The sequence below is a fragment of the Palaemon carinicauda genome, chromosome 18 (genome assembly GCF_036898095.1).
Source record: "Palaemon carinicauda isolate YSFRI2023 chromosome 18, ASM3689809v2, whole genome shotgun sequence".
NCBI classification, from domain to species: domain Eukaryota; kingdom Metazoa; phylum Arthropoda; class Malacostraca; order Decapoda; family Palaemonidae; genus Palaemon; species Palaemon carinicauda.
In genome coordinates, this window is record NC_090742.1 from 82,538,527 (window position 1) to 82,553,446 (window position 14,920).

Below are 14,920 nucleotides of genomic sequence, written 5' to 3' on the forward strand. Positions count from 1 at the left end.
CATACATTCTCTCCTGAAGTCACAGCCAATTTTTTTTTTTTTTTTTTTTAATACAAATGATGAAGATAAAATGGTCTTTGAATGATGACGTCATCCTTACTGAGTTTCATAGAATCGTCTTTGCGTGTTTATTTTTGCATATATATAGCAATATTTTTCACTTATGTTTCGAAATCTCATACGTCTGGCAGAGACGGAAGGCATTGCTAGAGGGTAGCCGAACGCAAACCACGATCTACAAGAAGACCAGCCAGAGTTTCCAAAGACGTATAGAAGTTATGATGCATGTGTGTTTGTTTACTTGCAGTTCGTATGTACATTATGTTTTCACAACGTCCTTGTGAACTTTACAGCAAGGCCAATGTTACGTAAGGTCAAAGAGAGAACAAAAAATAGGCAGAGAGCAACAAAAAAGAACAAAGAAGAGAGGGAAATATGAAAAAGAGTACAAAGCTGGAACATTCTAACTAAAACTCTAACAACAATGAGAGGCTGCTGGCAACTCATGACACCCTCACACCAAGTGTATTAGTAAACTTGGGGTTTAAATACCTCATTGAGGGAGCCTTCTTGTAGGAATAAATAATAAAAGTACAAAGGAAGGTTATCATAATAATGTTATTTTGATTTTTCTAAGAAAAAAGCAAAAACTTAAATAGCAAATCTTTGGCAGCTCATAACCCGAAAACATACTTATTCACGTTTCTGTATATTTTTCTCACTTTATTATTCAATTTTAGAGAGAAATATATCATTGAAAAGAGCAATAAAAATCCTACAATTTTGTGTAACAGAATTTTTATTTTGCTTTTTCTCTTTTTTTTCATGATTATTTTGCGTCTAGACGAAGAAAATTAAGTAAAAAATCATTAAAAAAAAGAAAAAGGAAAATAAAAAATATGTCACAGAATTATTCAGTTTATAAAGTTATTCAGTTTATAAAGAGGTTTTGATGCTATGATTTTCAATACAATTGGTGTCATATTAGTGGAGAAAAATGTACCTAATTAGAAAAAAATTATTTTTGCAAATGGATCAAAAAGATTTTGATCAAATGCCTTGAAATTTTTATATGATGAAGGTATTATATATGTCTAAAACGTATACTGTATAGAAATGGTGTATTTTGAATAATTGAAAAAAAAAATGCTGGACATAGCGGACAGTCCCCTTAAGTCTTTTTTTCTACGTTATGTATTTCATAGATCTCACATGTTGATCTGTTTTTCCTTACTCATATCTGATAATCCTCTAAGAAACTCTTGCAAGACTCATCATTACTTTCAACATTTCAAAGGCTAATGAGACCTTGCTTTTGGATGGAGCCAAGCTTCATATTTAAGGGTTAGATTTTTACTGCAGGCTGATTTGAAGTTTCCTAACCACTGATTTTTGTTGTCATTGATGATGCCCAAAAGCACTTCGTTTTCACTTTCTATAGTAGTGTCCTTGAGGAATCTATTGTATTCAACCCTTTACCCTCTCTTGTCTGAGACCACCATTTTCTGTATTGTAATACCTATTCATATGCAAATTATTCCACTCATTAGTTGTTTTCCTTATCTTATGTAGTTGTGATGCTGGTAAGTTTATATTTATTCAATCGGTCAATTGTTTAAATCTTAAAGCTCTTCAAAAAGATTCTATATCCCACTCAATCTTGTGTGCAGATGTTAATGGAGATCCAAATGATTCCAAGATATATAATTTTCTGTCTCATAACACCTAGGCAATTAGCAGCCTGTGCACATGATCTAACCTCAATCTGATGTTGTTCTGACTCAAATTAAAACCCTTTTGCTCTGTACAGTGGATATTATTTCGGCGAATGCTGAAAACTTACCAAAAGATTTTTTAGTGAGGTTAAACGACCCTCTGTTAGTTACCCGGGGTCTAGCGGGGAAAGACTAGTCGCACTGCTCGCACTCCCACCGGTTGAGTAACGTCACTTTTATTTTGGCTCGGTAAAGATCGGACGTTTCTCCCTGTCTCCCATTAACCTTTGATAATAAATTGATCAATTCTTATGAACCTCCTTTTCTTTTCAGAGTGCAAGTGTTGTGTTGCGGAGATTCAAACCATGCGGGTTTGTCTTGGTGTGGAAGTGCACTGATGCGGCACCTACATCTCCGTCATAGAGACAGACCAACACGACTTCTGTCTTTCCTGCAGGGGCCATTCTTCCTTCCAAGAATCTCCATGTAATCTATGTAGGGAGTGGCCATCCTCCCAGTGGCAGAGATTTGCTAGATGACAAAAAGAGTCTAAACAGAACACTTCTACTTCGGGTTTATCTTGGAAGGGAAAGAAGCCCACGCTTCTTTCTTCGTCGGCTCGATCTGCCCTTTGACCCCAGACAACCTTACAGACAGTTGTGGCCTTCCTTGGGGATTTTGGGTTCCCCTCTATGGAACGGCTTGTTGAGGCTCTGCGGACGGGTACACAGCGGGAGCTCACACCAGTCTCCCCCTTAGAGATTCCAAAGGCTGTAGGCCTAAGGAACCCCCAGTGTCCTTGCCACCAGTAGTCCCAGCACCTTCTTCTCTTGTTCAAGCTACTTTGATAACAAGGCAAGAGAAGTTGTTGATGAGTACCCCGTTGGGTTTCCTGTCAGTGGATCCCTTCGGGGTGGACCCATGTACTGGCCGTGGCCAGGTTTTGCCTGTTGCTTTCGATGCCCGATCTCAGCCTGAGTCTTCTCGGCAGGCTGAGAGTATGCAAAGTTTGCTTCCACCGTCGGCAGATGTTTGACGTATTTCTCCTGTTTGGTCGCCACCCAGAGGTTTTCGCAAGAGAGTACGGGACTTCTCCATGCTGCCTTTAAGCTCGTCAGACCTTAGCTTGTCAGAGTGAGACGACTAAGGGGTTCGGCGGCTGTTTACAGTTCCCGCCCCTCGTTGTCGTGTCCATAGGACTCGCAGAACGGTTTCTGTCCCACTAGGCCTATTTCTCCGGGAGTAGTTTTAAGGTATTTACTGATAGAGTAAAACCATCTTCTCTGCAGTCATGACAGTGTGAACCTTATCAGTCAGTGTCTAATTAATCTCGCTATGAACGAACTGACACAAATTCTTGCCTTGCTGGAGTGCATCCATCCCCCTACTCTTAGCAAGGGGGTGAACGAACTTCTCTGCTTGGCGAGAGTTTTAACTCATTGGCCATCTCTTTGTTAGATTAGAGTAGCGAGTTCGCTAAACCATTCCCGTTCCTTCGCAAACCTTCGGCTTAGTTGACTTCCCAGGTATGCGGCACGCAACCAACGAGGTCACACAACACCTTACTCGAGTACCCTCAGACAGGTAGGAGGCAGCTACATGCCTCGCTATCGTTGTTCACCTTGTCAGCTCTCGCTTCACAAGCGTTCACCTCGCCAGCGTCCACATCACCAGCGTTCACCTGGACAGAGGTTCCCCCGTCAACGCTCACCTCCCCAGTGTTTGCTTCATCAGTACTCTCCTGACCAGCGTTCACCTCGACAGTGTTCAACTCTTCAGTGATCCGCTTGACAATGCTCTCTGAAACAGCATTTTCCTGGCCAACAATCGCCTCAACTATGATCATCTTAGCAACATTCTCCATGGCGGTGCTTGGTGCTCACGCATTTGCCTCGACAACGTTCATCTAGCCAGAAACGTTCATCCGAGCAGAAGCGTTCTTTCTGCCGACAATGTTTGCCTTATCAACTTTCACTTCGTCAATGGTCTCCAAGTCATTTGATATCACTATCGGATAATGAACAGCAGGTAATTAGAGCAAACAAAGCTGAGAAGAAGAATGCACCAATTGAATGCGGTATTCCTGCCAGCTGTTACAGGTTCTTTTAATATTTAAACTAAAATGTTACAACAACCAAATGAAACAAGGGAAATTAATATAAAAAGAAACTCACAAAAATAGAGGAACACTTTTATTCACAAACTTACAAAGAAAATCAATGTTACAAATTCAGTTATTTTAACTGACAAATCAAAACAATCAAAACATTAATAGAAAAGGGGAACAGTCAGTAAGGTAGAAATACTTAAGGAATAGTTTTCTGCAGCTGGGAAACAATACCGGTACAGAGGCTTCAGGCATGAGAACGTTGTAGAAGGGCTGAAGTTCAGGTGAAACTGGCACGATTACTTTGGATTCAAAGGCATCACAGAAAGGGTGGCATCAAGATAGGACTTCAGAAGTCTTCTCCAAGAATTCGATGTTAGTGTTGAACTAAGGCCAGGCTGCAGGCAATGTGTGGCTGCTACTTGTCATAAGCTGGAAGGGCTGGCTGCTTCAATTCGTCTCTTCTTCTCGGCCATAACAGGATTTTGGAGATAAACGTTTGTCACCTGAAGAGAAGGTTGGAAGCTGGTTCTATCAGACTTCTGGTCTTCTCTGCTTCATATCTCGTCAGGACTTGGTTCTCATCTACATCGGACATAGTTCCTCCTGTCTTATGTCCTGTCCTATCTCCTCTGGACAATCTCTTCTTGAAGTTATATATCCATGTATGGGCAGAGCTAATTACAGTGGGCAGTAGTCATTTCCATATAAAGCATTTTTTTGACAAATCTGTCTTGATTGGCCTTCTCAAAAACGCCCACTATGATCACGCCATGGAAGCTTCTAGAACAAATTTCTGGTGCAATCTGGACCTCGTGGTAAGTCGTAACAAGGATATCCCTCAGGCTTGGTTTCTCAAAATATGCCGTCTCCACTGATTAAGGAGATGACATCTTGGTCAAAACAGGACAGTTCCCTTTTCGCTGCAGGCACTCTTTGTCGAGGCTCGGATTTGTTTCCAAAATGCTGGCGACAGTGAAGTGACGACAGCTTTGACCAAATAATACGGTAGTCAAATCTCATCTTGCTGCTCACACTTTGGGGATAGATATAAGTTTCTCTTTTAATAACATATCCCTTTAATAGTATTGTATCTACCCATGACAACCTTCCTTTGAGATTCCTCCGAAGGCAAGGAAACTTCCTAAGAAGACTCCTCCAGAAGCTCTATCCATTGCAAAGGACAACTGGCTTGCGAACCTGGTAGTGATGGTATGATGGGAATTTGCAAAGGCAACTCATGAGCCTCCAACAGCTCCTCCTCTGGGCACTCCCGTGATTCCTCTTGAAGTCTTGAGACCTTTCAGATTGCCAAGCCCTCTGGACTCAAGGCATAACAGCGCTCGTACAAAACTGAGGCCCCTGTGACAGATATATCACAGCAGCTCTCCTATAAAGAGCATCAGACTGCAACACATCCTAGAAATTGTCCTGGTCAACCTACGGAGGAAGAGAATACGTTGTCTATCGACCCCACCTACAGGAAACCCCTTAGTCATGAGGACGAGCAGAGGCTCGAGATCTCCAAGGAAGACCCCATTTACTGACTCCTATCGGCTGTCCTCAATATAGCTGGACCAACCAACACCTTCACAGAGTCTACACGGACACCAGTACCTCCTCCTGTAGCTTCAGGAGTCCAGCAGCCAAAGGAAACAACTCAGAGGAAAGCTCCATCTCTTCTTGAAGGTTTTGTCAGCCAACCAAGGGAAAGGAAGGATCTGGAGACCATTCCAAAGAACTGGCGCTAGAGTTCAAAGCCGTCAACTTCTTTGACCGGTCCTTCTGTCTCCAAATGTACAGCTACAAGACCAGAAAGCAGTGACCTTCCCCCAAGGTTGTGTTAGGTGGCTAGCCATTCCGTTGACGACCCCGACCCGCTCTGAGCTCCTATGGATGTGAGTTCGGATGCGGAAGACCCTTTTGACAACGGATCAGAAAATTCAGAAGGTATGTTATCAACTCCTGCCAGCCCTCAGATCTCCCCCTGGGAGCAGAAAGAATCAGACCTGGTCTTTTTCCAGGTTCTTGTATGTATGAGGAAGATCAACTCCTTGGGGGAAACAGATCAAGTTCCAGTGGAGGGAAAAGACACCGATCTTGACCTTCTTTATGACACTCCTCAATCCACCAATACTAAGGTAGCCTTGCCATGATCTAGAGAGATCAAGGGTGCAAAGAAGAGGGCATATGCCCAGGTAGCATGAACTTAGCAGACCCTGCGATTATTTACCTTCTCTCGTTTACTTCCCCCTCTTTATGTGGGACACATTAAGTACTATGAGATATCGGGGGAAGATCCATCACCGCTACCTCTGGATCCGTCAATTCTGGTTCTTACCCAGAACATGCCATTGGACATGTTAGCAGCTCTACCAGTGAAGTTCTCATCTGCTAACACTGCTAACATGGTGCAGGTTGCGAAATGTTCTATGCAGTCCACTTCATGGTTGGACTTTTGGGGCCAGTGGGATACCTCTTCAAGAACTAAGATTTTTCCTCCGACCAGAAGGAGGCTATGTCAGCATTCCTTCTTTCAGTCGCCAGGACAGTGGAATTCCTCACCCACAACATCCTCAACCAATAGGTCAACTGGATTTTGAAGAGATGGGACTCTGTCCTCGCAAAATTCAGGGAGCAGGTACCTCGGGGAGAAGCAATGAAGCTTCGCAACTCCTCGATGGATGGCACCTTCCTCTTTAACATGGAGGCTGTAGCAAAAGGATGGAGGAAGACAAGCCACAACTCTCTCCTCCATAGGGAAATGACATCTTGCCAGTACAGTACTGCGGGGCACCGCTGCCGAAGAAGTCATCACCAGTACCATGACGAGAGCAGAACTCTCAAGCCCCAAGACAACATGCATCTAGGAAGCAAGGACCCAAAGACTTCCAGTACAGTACTGCGGGGCACCGCAGCCGAAGATGTCATCACCAGTACCATGACAGGAGCAGAAGAACTCTCAAGCCCCAAGACAACATGCATCTAGGAAGCAAGGACCCAAGCAGTCTTTTCGCTCCTGAGGCTCGAGAGGGAGATGAGGCAGAGGTGTCAGACAAGGTCACCTCCACTAGGGCGGCTTGGGGCATTGAGGATGCCTTGAAGAGCAGGTGGCAGAGATGGAGTTTTCACCGGGCCGATCCTTAGTCGGTGTCAGTCCTCAGAGCAGGATGCCTCATCCCATCCATGCTCTCTCTCCCTCTATCCCGCAATCCAGCAACAATGAGCTCCTATGCAATGGGATCAGCAAAGGAGCAGGCCCTTTGGGCTGAGGTCCAGACCATATTAGAGAAGGACATCCTCCAGAAGGCCCAAGATGGGTCTCCAGGCTTCTACAGTCAACTCTTTCTTGTCAAGAAAGTGTTTGGAGGCTGGAGACCAGTCATAGACCTCTTAGCTCCTAGGGAATTGTTCAACTACAGTGGAACGTCTACTGTACATACGATTGTTCCAACATCCGACGTAAAATTTGATCGAATTCTCGTCTCGACACCCGATGTCATGCTCCAACATCCGACGTAGACCATACGCGGTCGTCGGCAGCACTTCGGAGGGACGCCATTGAGCGTCGAGTCGGTCAGTTCTCTGTTCTCGTGCGCATCGTGTGGTTGTCCTCTGTTCAGTCTGTTATTAACAGTGCTTACTATCTTCCTTTTTTCAAGTTTCATTTTTTATTTTACGTATAATCATGGGTCCCAAGAAGCTTGGTTTTGGTACATGTATTAGTAGTGGTGAGAAAAGGAAGAAGGCAATGCTTTCATTAAAATTGAAGCAAGAAATTATAGAAAAACATGAGTGCGGTGTGTGTGAGTGATCTGGCTAAACAATATGGCCGGAATATGTCTACGATCACGACGATCATCTAGCAGAAGGCAGCCATGAAAGCAGTCAAACCATCGAAGGGGATCACTATTATTTCAAAACGTCGCAGCCCTACCCTGGATGAGATGGAACACCTTTTGTTTATATGGATAAAGGACAAAGATTGTTGGCGATACGATCACTGAAACGATCATTTGCGAGAAGGCCAGCGCTATCTATTGTGACTTGAAGGTGGCGGGCTCTGGGGGTGACGCGGGGGAGAGTTCAACCGATCCTACGACGGATGAATTCAAGGCGTCTCGCGGTTGGTTCGAGAAATTTAAGAGACGGACCGGGATTCATTCAGTTGTTCGGCACGGAGAGGCTTCAAGTTCGGACACCAAGGCTGCTAACGATTTTGTTAAGAAGTTCAAAAAGATCGTGGAGGATGAAGGCTACGTAGAGAATCAAGTTTTCAATTGTGATGAAACCGGTCTGTTTTGGAAAAAGATGCCTAGTCGAACATACATAACCGCCGAAGAGAAGAAAATGCCTGGACATAAACCTATGAAGTATTGGTTGACTCTTTCCTTATGTGCCAATGCCAGCGGGGACTGCAAAATAAAGCTGTTATTGGTTTATCATTCTGAAAACCCCAGGACATTTAAGGCACATAGAGTCAATAAGGACATGCTGCATGTTTTGTGGCGTGGTAATTCTAAGGCTTGGGTTACTAGCCACTTCTTTGTTGGATGGGTAAACCAAGTTTTCGGCCCTGCTGTCAAGAAGTACCTTCAGGTGAGGAATTTGCCTTTAAAGTGCTTACTTTGCTTGGATAATGCTCCCGGCCACCCCCCAGGACTCGAAGATGATGTCATCGACCAGTTCAAGTTCATCAGAGTGCTGTATCTTCCACCGAACACCACCCCTATCCTCCAGCCCTTGGACCAGCAAGTCATCTCTAGTTTTAAGAAGCTCTATACCAAGTATACCAAGCACTGATTTTAGCAGTGCTTTAATGTCACACAAAGCACCAACTTAACTTTGCGTGAATTTTGCAGGAGCCATTTCAATATCATGCACTGCTTGAAGATCATAGATCAGGCTTGGGAGGGAGTAATTCGACGGACACCAAGTTCAGCTTGGAAAAAGCTTTGGCCTGATGCTGTTTCTCCCAGAGATTTTGAAGGTTTTGGCCCCGAACCTGAACCTGTGTTTGCCGTAGAGGAAGACGTAGAAGAGATTGTATCCCTTGGCAAGTCCATTGGTCTAGAGGTCGATGAAGATGACATCACCGATCTCGTCGAGGAGCATCATGAAGAGCTCACCACCGAGGAACTCAAGGAGCTGCATGCCATGCAGAATGATGAGTTCCAAGCGCAGTTGAGTGAGTCAGAGAACATCGAGGAGGTAGAGCACATCTTAAGTTCGCTGCAATAAAAGAGATGTTAGCACATCATCAACACGTGGTTGACTTCATTGATAAGTATCACCCACAGAAACTTCAGGTTTGCCATGTAGTTTCGCAATTCAATGATGTCTACTTAACCCATTTCAGAAAAATTCTGAAAAGCCGTACCAAGCAACTTTCTCTCGATAGTTTCAATTTAAAAAATCTACGAAGCGGTCTAGTGATCGTGATGAAGAGAGAGAAAGTGAAGCAAAAAAACTAAGATTGAAGTGAGTGAGTGATGAAAATTAAAAATCAAAAAGAAAAAAAAATTTTAAATATAAAACTCAAATAAAAATAAATAAGATAAGTTAGGTTAAACTTCACGCAGTGTAAGTTAGAGTAAGTTACGGTACGTTATCGCAGTCACCATCTCTACCTCCTCGTCAACCGTCTGTCTCCTCCTGCGTAGCAAAGTTTACACCTGCTTTGGCCTGTCTCTTAAGGTAAAGTGACAATAAAAATCTCTTTTTTATTCATTATTTCTTTATAATTATTCTTTTTTACATCTCTATTATATAATGCAATTTTATTATTATGTGTAATTATGTGTAGTAATTTATTGAGGAGTTATCATAGGTTTTTAGGCTGTAGAACGAATTATACAAATTACAGTGTATTCTTATGGGAATATTCACTCCAACATACAATCGATTTAACATACGAACCAGGTCCCGGAACGAATTAAGATCGTATGTAGAGGTTCCACTGTAACTCCGTTCAGTCATCAAGGAAGTATCTATCTAAGGTTCATCTTCAACAACAGGATATACCAGTTCAAAGTGCTAGGCTTCGGCCTGTCCACAGCACCTCAGGTCTTCACATGAGATTTTGGTGTCGACCTGGGCTCACAAGAAAGGCATTTGTCTACTTCGATATAGACGATTGGCTAATTCTAGCGGATTTGATGGAGATACTTCTCTTAAATCGAGACAAACTTCTCGAGTTTTGCGAATCTGGGGATTGTGGTAAATTGCGTAAAGTCCTCTCTGCTCCCTAGGTAGAACCTGGTATACCTCAGAATTAATATTGATACAAAGCTAGCTGTATACAGAGCTATCAGCTCATTAGTGGCAAAAGCTACTGGGTCACCTGTCCTAGTTAGAGAAACTGTTGCCCAATGGCCGTCTTCATATCCAAAGACTTTTTGGTTTCAGCACAAAAACCCTCTGAACATATGGCTTCTGATAGGGTTAGAGCAAAAGAGAGACCTTTGTTGGTGAGCGTCAGACACCAACCTTCTCAGGGGAGTAGACCTTCTCTCACCTCCCCCAGAATTGATGCTCTTCACAGATGCGTCAAAAGAAGGGTGTGGGAACTCACATATTGCACCACATGACTGTGGTGCAAGTTTGTGCGACAGTGCCACATAAATCTCTTGGAAATGAGGGTAGCTTTTCTAGCCTTAAGCAATTCTACCAGCTCCTTTGGTGCTGATGAGCAACAACACCACGGTAGTGGCTTACGTCAACAAACAAGGAGGTATTTTTTTCCTCCCTTCTGCCATCTAGGTGTAGAAATGTTGAGATGAATTAAGAACTACTTGGTAGCCCTCTCTGCCTGATTCATTCCAGGCAAGAGGTGTGTTCTGGCAGACAAACTGAGCAGAAAGACTCTGATAGTTGGCTCTGAGTGGTTTTTTAATCATCCGATTGCCAAAACTGTCCAGACTTTATGGGGTTCTCCGACAATCAACCTCCTCGCAATGTCTCTCAACCGGAAACTTCTGGTGTACAGCTCGCCAGTACCGGATCCCCAGACCATCCGGTAGGATGCCTTCCAACATCCATGGGACAGGTTGGATATCATAGGACCTCTTGATGACTCTCATAGTTCCGATGTGGCAGCATGCAGAATGGTTCTTGGACCTTTTACATCTGCTCACAGAAGCTCTGAAAGAGCTACCACCTCTTTCTGGGTTACTCAAACAACTGCACAAGAATATTTCACGCCTGGAGGTTATCTAGCATCTCCTCTTGAAGAGAGACTTTTTACAGCCAGTTGTGAATATGATGTCCAGATACCTATGGGACTCTTCAGCCGTCATATACCAGGCGAAGTGGTCCATTTTTTTTGTATTGTGTCATGGAAGGAGCGTCTTCTCTCGAAGCCACTATCCCTGTGATAGCAGAGTTTGTTTTATATCTTGGGGAGGAAAAACTGCTCAAACTCGGCGGTAAAAAGAGATTGCTCAGCCTTGAGCCTCGCGTTTAGATTGTAAGGAGTTAACATTTCCTCCTCGACGGAATTCTCTCCTCATACAAAGCTTTGAGCGCTCCTGCCCTCAGTCGGAAATTAGACCACCTCCCTTGAACGCAGTACATGTACTACCAGCTCTGAAAGGAGCTCCTTATGAACCATTACGTCAGTTGTCAGATTGTGACTTGACGCTCAAGACAGTTTTTTTTTACCCCTGGCCTCTACAAAGAGAGCCAGCAAGCTACATGGTTTATCATATGACATCGCCCATTCAAGGGAAGGGGGCCAAGTACATTCTGTAACAGACAATCTAGATCAGTTATTATGCCCTATTAGGGTGCCGAGGTTCTATCTCCAAAGAACCACAGGAGTTGCCCACAGACTAACAAGACTTTTCGTCACCATGGTACGGTCAAGAGGAAAATAACATGCAATACTATCTCCGCCTGGTTTATGCAAGTGATTGAAAGAGCTCTTGTTCCAGACTCTAATCCTCAGACTCGAAGACCCAGGGCTCATGACGTCAGTGGTATAAGCATGTCCCTGGTATTCAAATAGACTTCTCTGTGACGCAGGTATTATAAGTGGGCATGTGGAAGCGTCAAATGACCTTCACAGCCCAACCTTCAAGACGTAACCTGTAGGAAACTGAACACATTCTCCATAGGTCCTGTTGTGGCTGCACAAAACGTGGTCGTAGCAGTTGATTGAGGACAGATGTTACCCATGAGACTAGAATGAATGTGCAAGTGACTAACCATTTCATCTTTCATTCTTCCCTCTCTTGGGGTTGTGCAACCGACAAACTCTGCAAGCTGACCTCTTCTAATTGTTGGTGGGTACCATTGTCCCTTGTGCAACCTGATATATGTACAGTATGTATATTTGTTATGTCCCCGATATCCCTGCAAGGTGGTATCGGGCAATTTCTAGGTTAAGTGTGGAGTTTAGCTCCAAATATTACCTTACCTGGGCAAGTCACATTTCTGGGTTCTCACACATTCACTGGATTGCCCAGGTCGTTGAATCATTTGCACATTCTGAGAAGTAGCGAGTTTTCAGGGTGTATATATTAAACTTGTGCGAAACACAGATTAACACCCCGGGACAGGCAGCCAGTTTGTTGTAGGACTTCTACCCACGTAAGGGCGAGTCTCCATTGTGAAGAGCGAAAGGGTTTGTATTCGTGTTTGAACAAATGACAAATTTGGAAATAATTGGTATTCCTAACTACACAAACCTTGGGCTCTTTACAGATTCCTTACCTGCCATCACCTAACCCCTCGGTAAGTACTGCCCACGTACGTAACACAACTGTTGAGTATGTGAGCCAGGCAACTAGTCTATCCCTGCCACCTCCCACTAACTAACGGAGGGTAGTAATACCTCACTAAAAAGTCTTTTGGCTAGTTTTCTGCATTTGCCAAAATAATATTCATGTAAAGAGCTTAAGGTTTGTATAGTTAGGAAAAATACAGTTGTTCCGTAACTGAAATACAAACCAACGCTATTTATAGGAGTATTACTTTTGGTAAAGTTGAAAGGATGAGCCATTAAGATTTAGTGAGGGTTAACTTCCCATCTGCTAGTTAGTGTGTGTTAGGGGGATTAGCTAGCTACACCCCTCACTCACACCACACCTGTGACTCCACTCCTTTGACTGAGTCTCACTTTGCTTTTGGCTCAGATGAAGAATGGTTGTCACCACTCTTCCCCCTCTCTATTTTGCACTGCCATAAACTGTTTTTTGCTTTTTTTTTTCAGTGTGTGTGTGTGTTTGCTGTGCTTCTTCTACAGCCATGTAGACTTGTACTGGATCAGAGTGCCGCACCTGCGGGAAGTTTATGTCTGCTGTGACGACATATCCCCACAGCCTTAGCCCTGTCTGCAGAGGACAACGCTGCAACATAGACAACAAATTTAATGAATGTCGAGAGTGGTCTGCTTCCCAGTGGGAAAGGTATGGGCATAGATGGAAGAATAAGTCTAAGCGGGATTCTTCTCCTTCGAAGGCTGCTTTGAAGCGGAAAAAACCCAAAGTTTCTTCCTTCGCCTCTTGACCTTCCTCCAAAGCTCCTACTCGGATGGCTTCCTCCGGGGGGTCGACGAGTAGTAGCGTGGGCCATTTAACTCCTGGCCAACCTTGGTCCTCGAGAGATGGTACTGCCTCCCCTAGTGGGGTTGCCCCGCCTCTCCCCTCGAGCGAGGCCATGTCTTTTTTTCCCTTGTTACAGATGTGGCCGTCATTGGGTTTGCCCGGTGCTCCTTCCAAGGAGGCGTTGCTGCATTTCTTGCATTGAGGTGCGGATCTTTAGCTTGCGTCTGCATCAGACGTCAACCCCTTATCCGTTGCCAGGTGCTCCTACGACTGCATCATCTTCTCCATCTCCCGCCGCCGAGGCCTGTGCTTCTTCCCCTGACGAACATTTTCGGGGGAGGGGAGCAAAGTCCGAGGCACGTCTCTCCGACGAGTGCATAAAAATCACAATTAAACGAATTCATAATTTCACCGCCGAGTTACAATCTCCCTTCCATTCCCTCTTTGGTGTTTGACAGTAGAATGCTCGTTTTACCCAGGAGTCTTGCTTTAACTGAACCGCTATTTTCACCATGAGTTAGTTTTATCAATTCCAGGTTTTTAGTAGATTCTGGTATTCAAAGTAAGTTTATAATAAAATGTTTTTTATATTCTTAGTGTAATTTGTCTCAATTTGTGTTGAAATATGTGAAAAGTAACAAAAGTATGCAGTGTGCATCCGAAAACAAGCTCTTGTCGTCGACTTTGGCGGGTGTTATTAAATTTAGATTTACCATCATGATACTTTATAATACATCTATTTATTTAACATTATTAATTGACAAAACCTATTTCTAAGGGAGAAATTTAGTTTATTAAATAAGTTTCGATTCACATTACTTGGTAATCATTTGAAAACAATGATAATATTCAGACAAAAATACTTCCGACCAATCAGCTATTAGGAAATTTTCCGAGCTAAAAGGGCACCCCTGCGAGTCTGTGAAAATATGCCTCGCTAAAAAAAAATTGACTATAGTGATCATGCACCAATCATTATAAACACCAACAAAGGTCCACCTTTACAAAGATCTCCATGATTGAATCTTGGCAAGGCAGACTGGGTTAAATTTTGTGAGCTAAGTGAAATCGAGGGGAGTGCAGAACAGTTTGAAAGTATTGATGATGCCATAGACCTACTGAATGGAACTCTCCATACAGCAGGAATCAATTTGATTCACAAAACCACAGGGTTATTCAAACGACAACCAGTCCCATTGTGGTCTTCAGAATTAACTTCCCTGCACAGAGCCACCAGAAAATCTGTCTAGATTGCGCAGACGCAATTTAATTATATAAAAAAAGTGTAGAGCACAGTTCCATCATGTCATGAAAGAAGCTAGGTGCCAATCTTGGGTATCTTTTGTTTCCTCAGTCAACAGTAGAGCACCACCATCTTCTGTATGGAAGAAAATAAAAAAGATTGCCGCAAATTTACCCCAAACCCACCATCAGTGTTGAAAGTGAACGGTCATTATGTGACTGAAGCAGATGATGCTAGCAATGCCCTGGCTGATCATTTTTCAAATGTAACATGCAAGTGTGAAGGAGCTCCTGGTCACCAGTATAGG

General features: G+C 43.6%; 1 protein-coding gene across 1 annotated transcript in view; it reads left to right on the top strand.

Annotated features, from left to right (window-relative positions):
- LOC137657918 (ATPase ASNA1 homolog) overlaps window positions 1–14,920 on the top strand; it is a 177,630-nt gene that overhangs the window by 137,452 nt on the left and 25,258 nt on the right. The gene's annotated exons all lie outside the window — the stretch shown is intronic.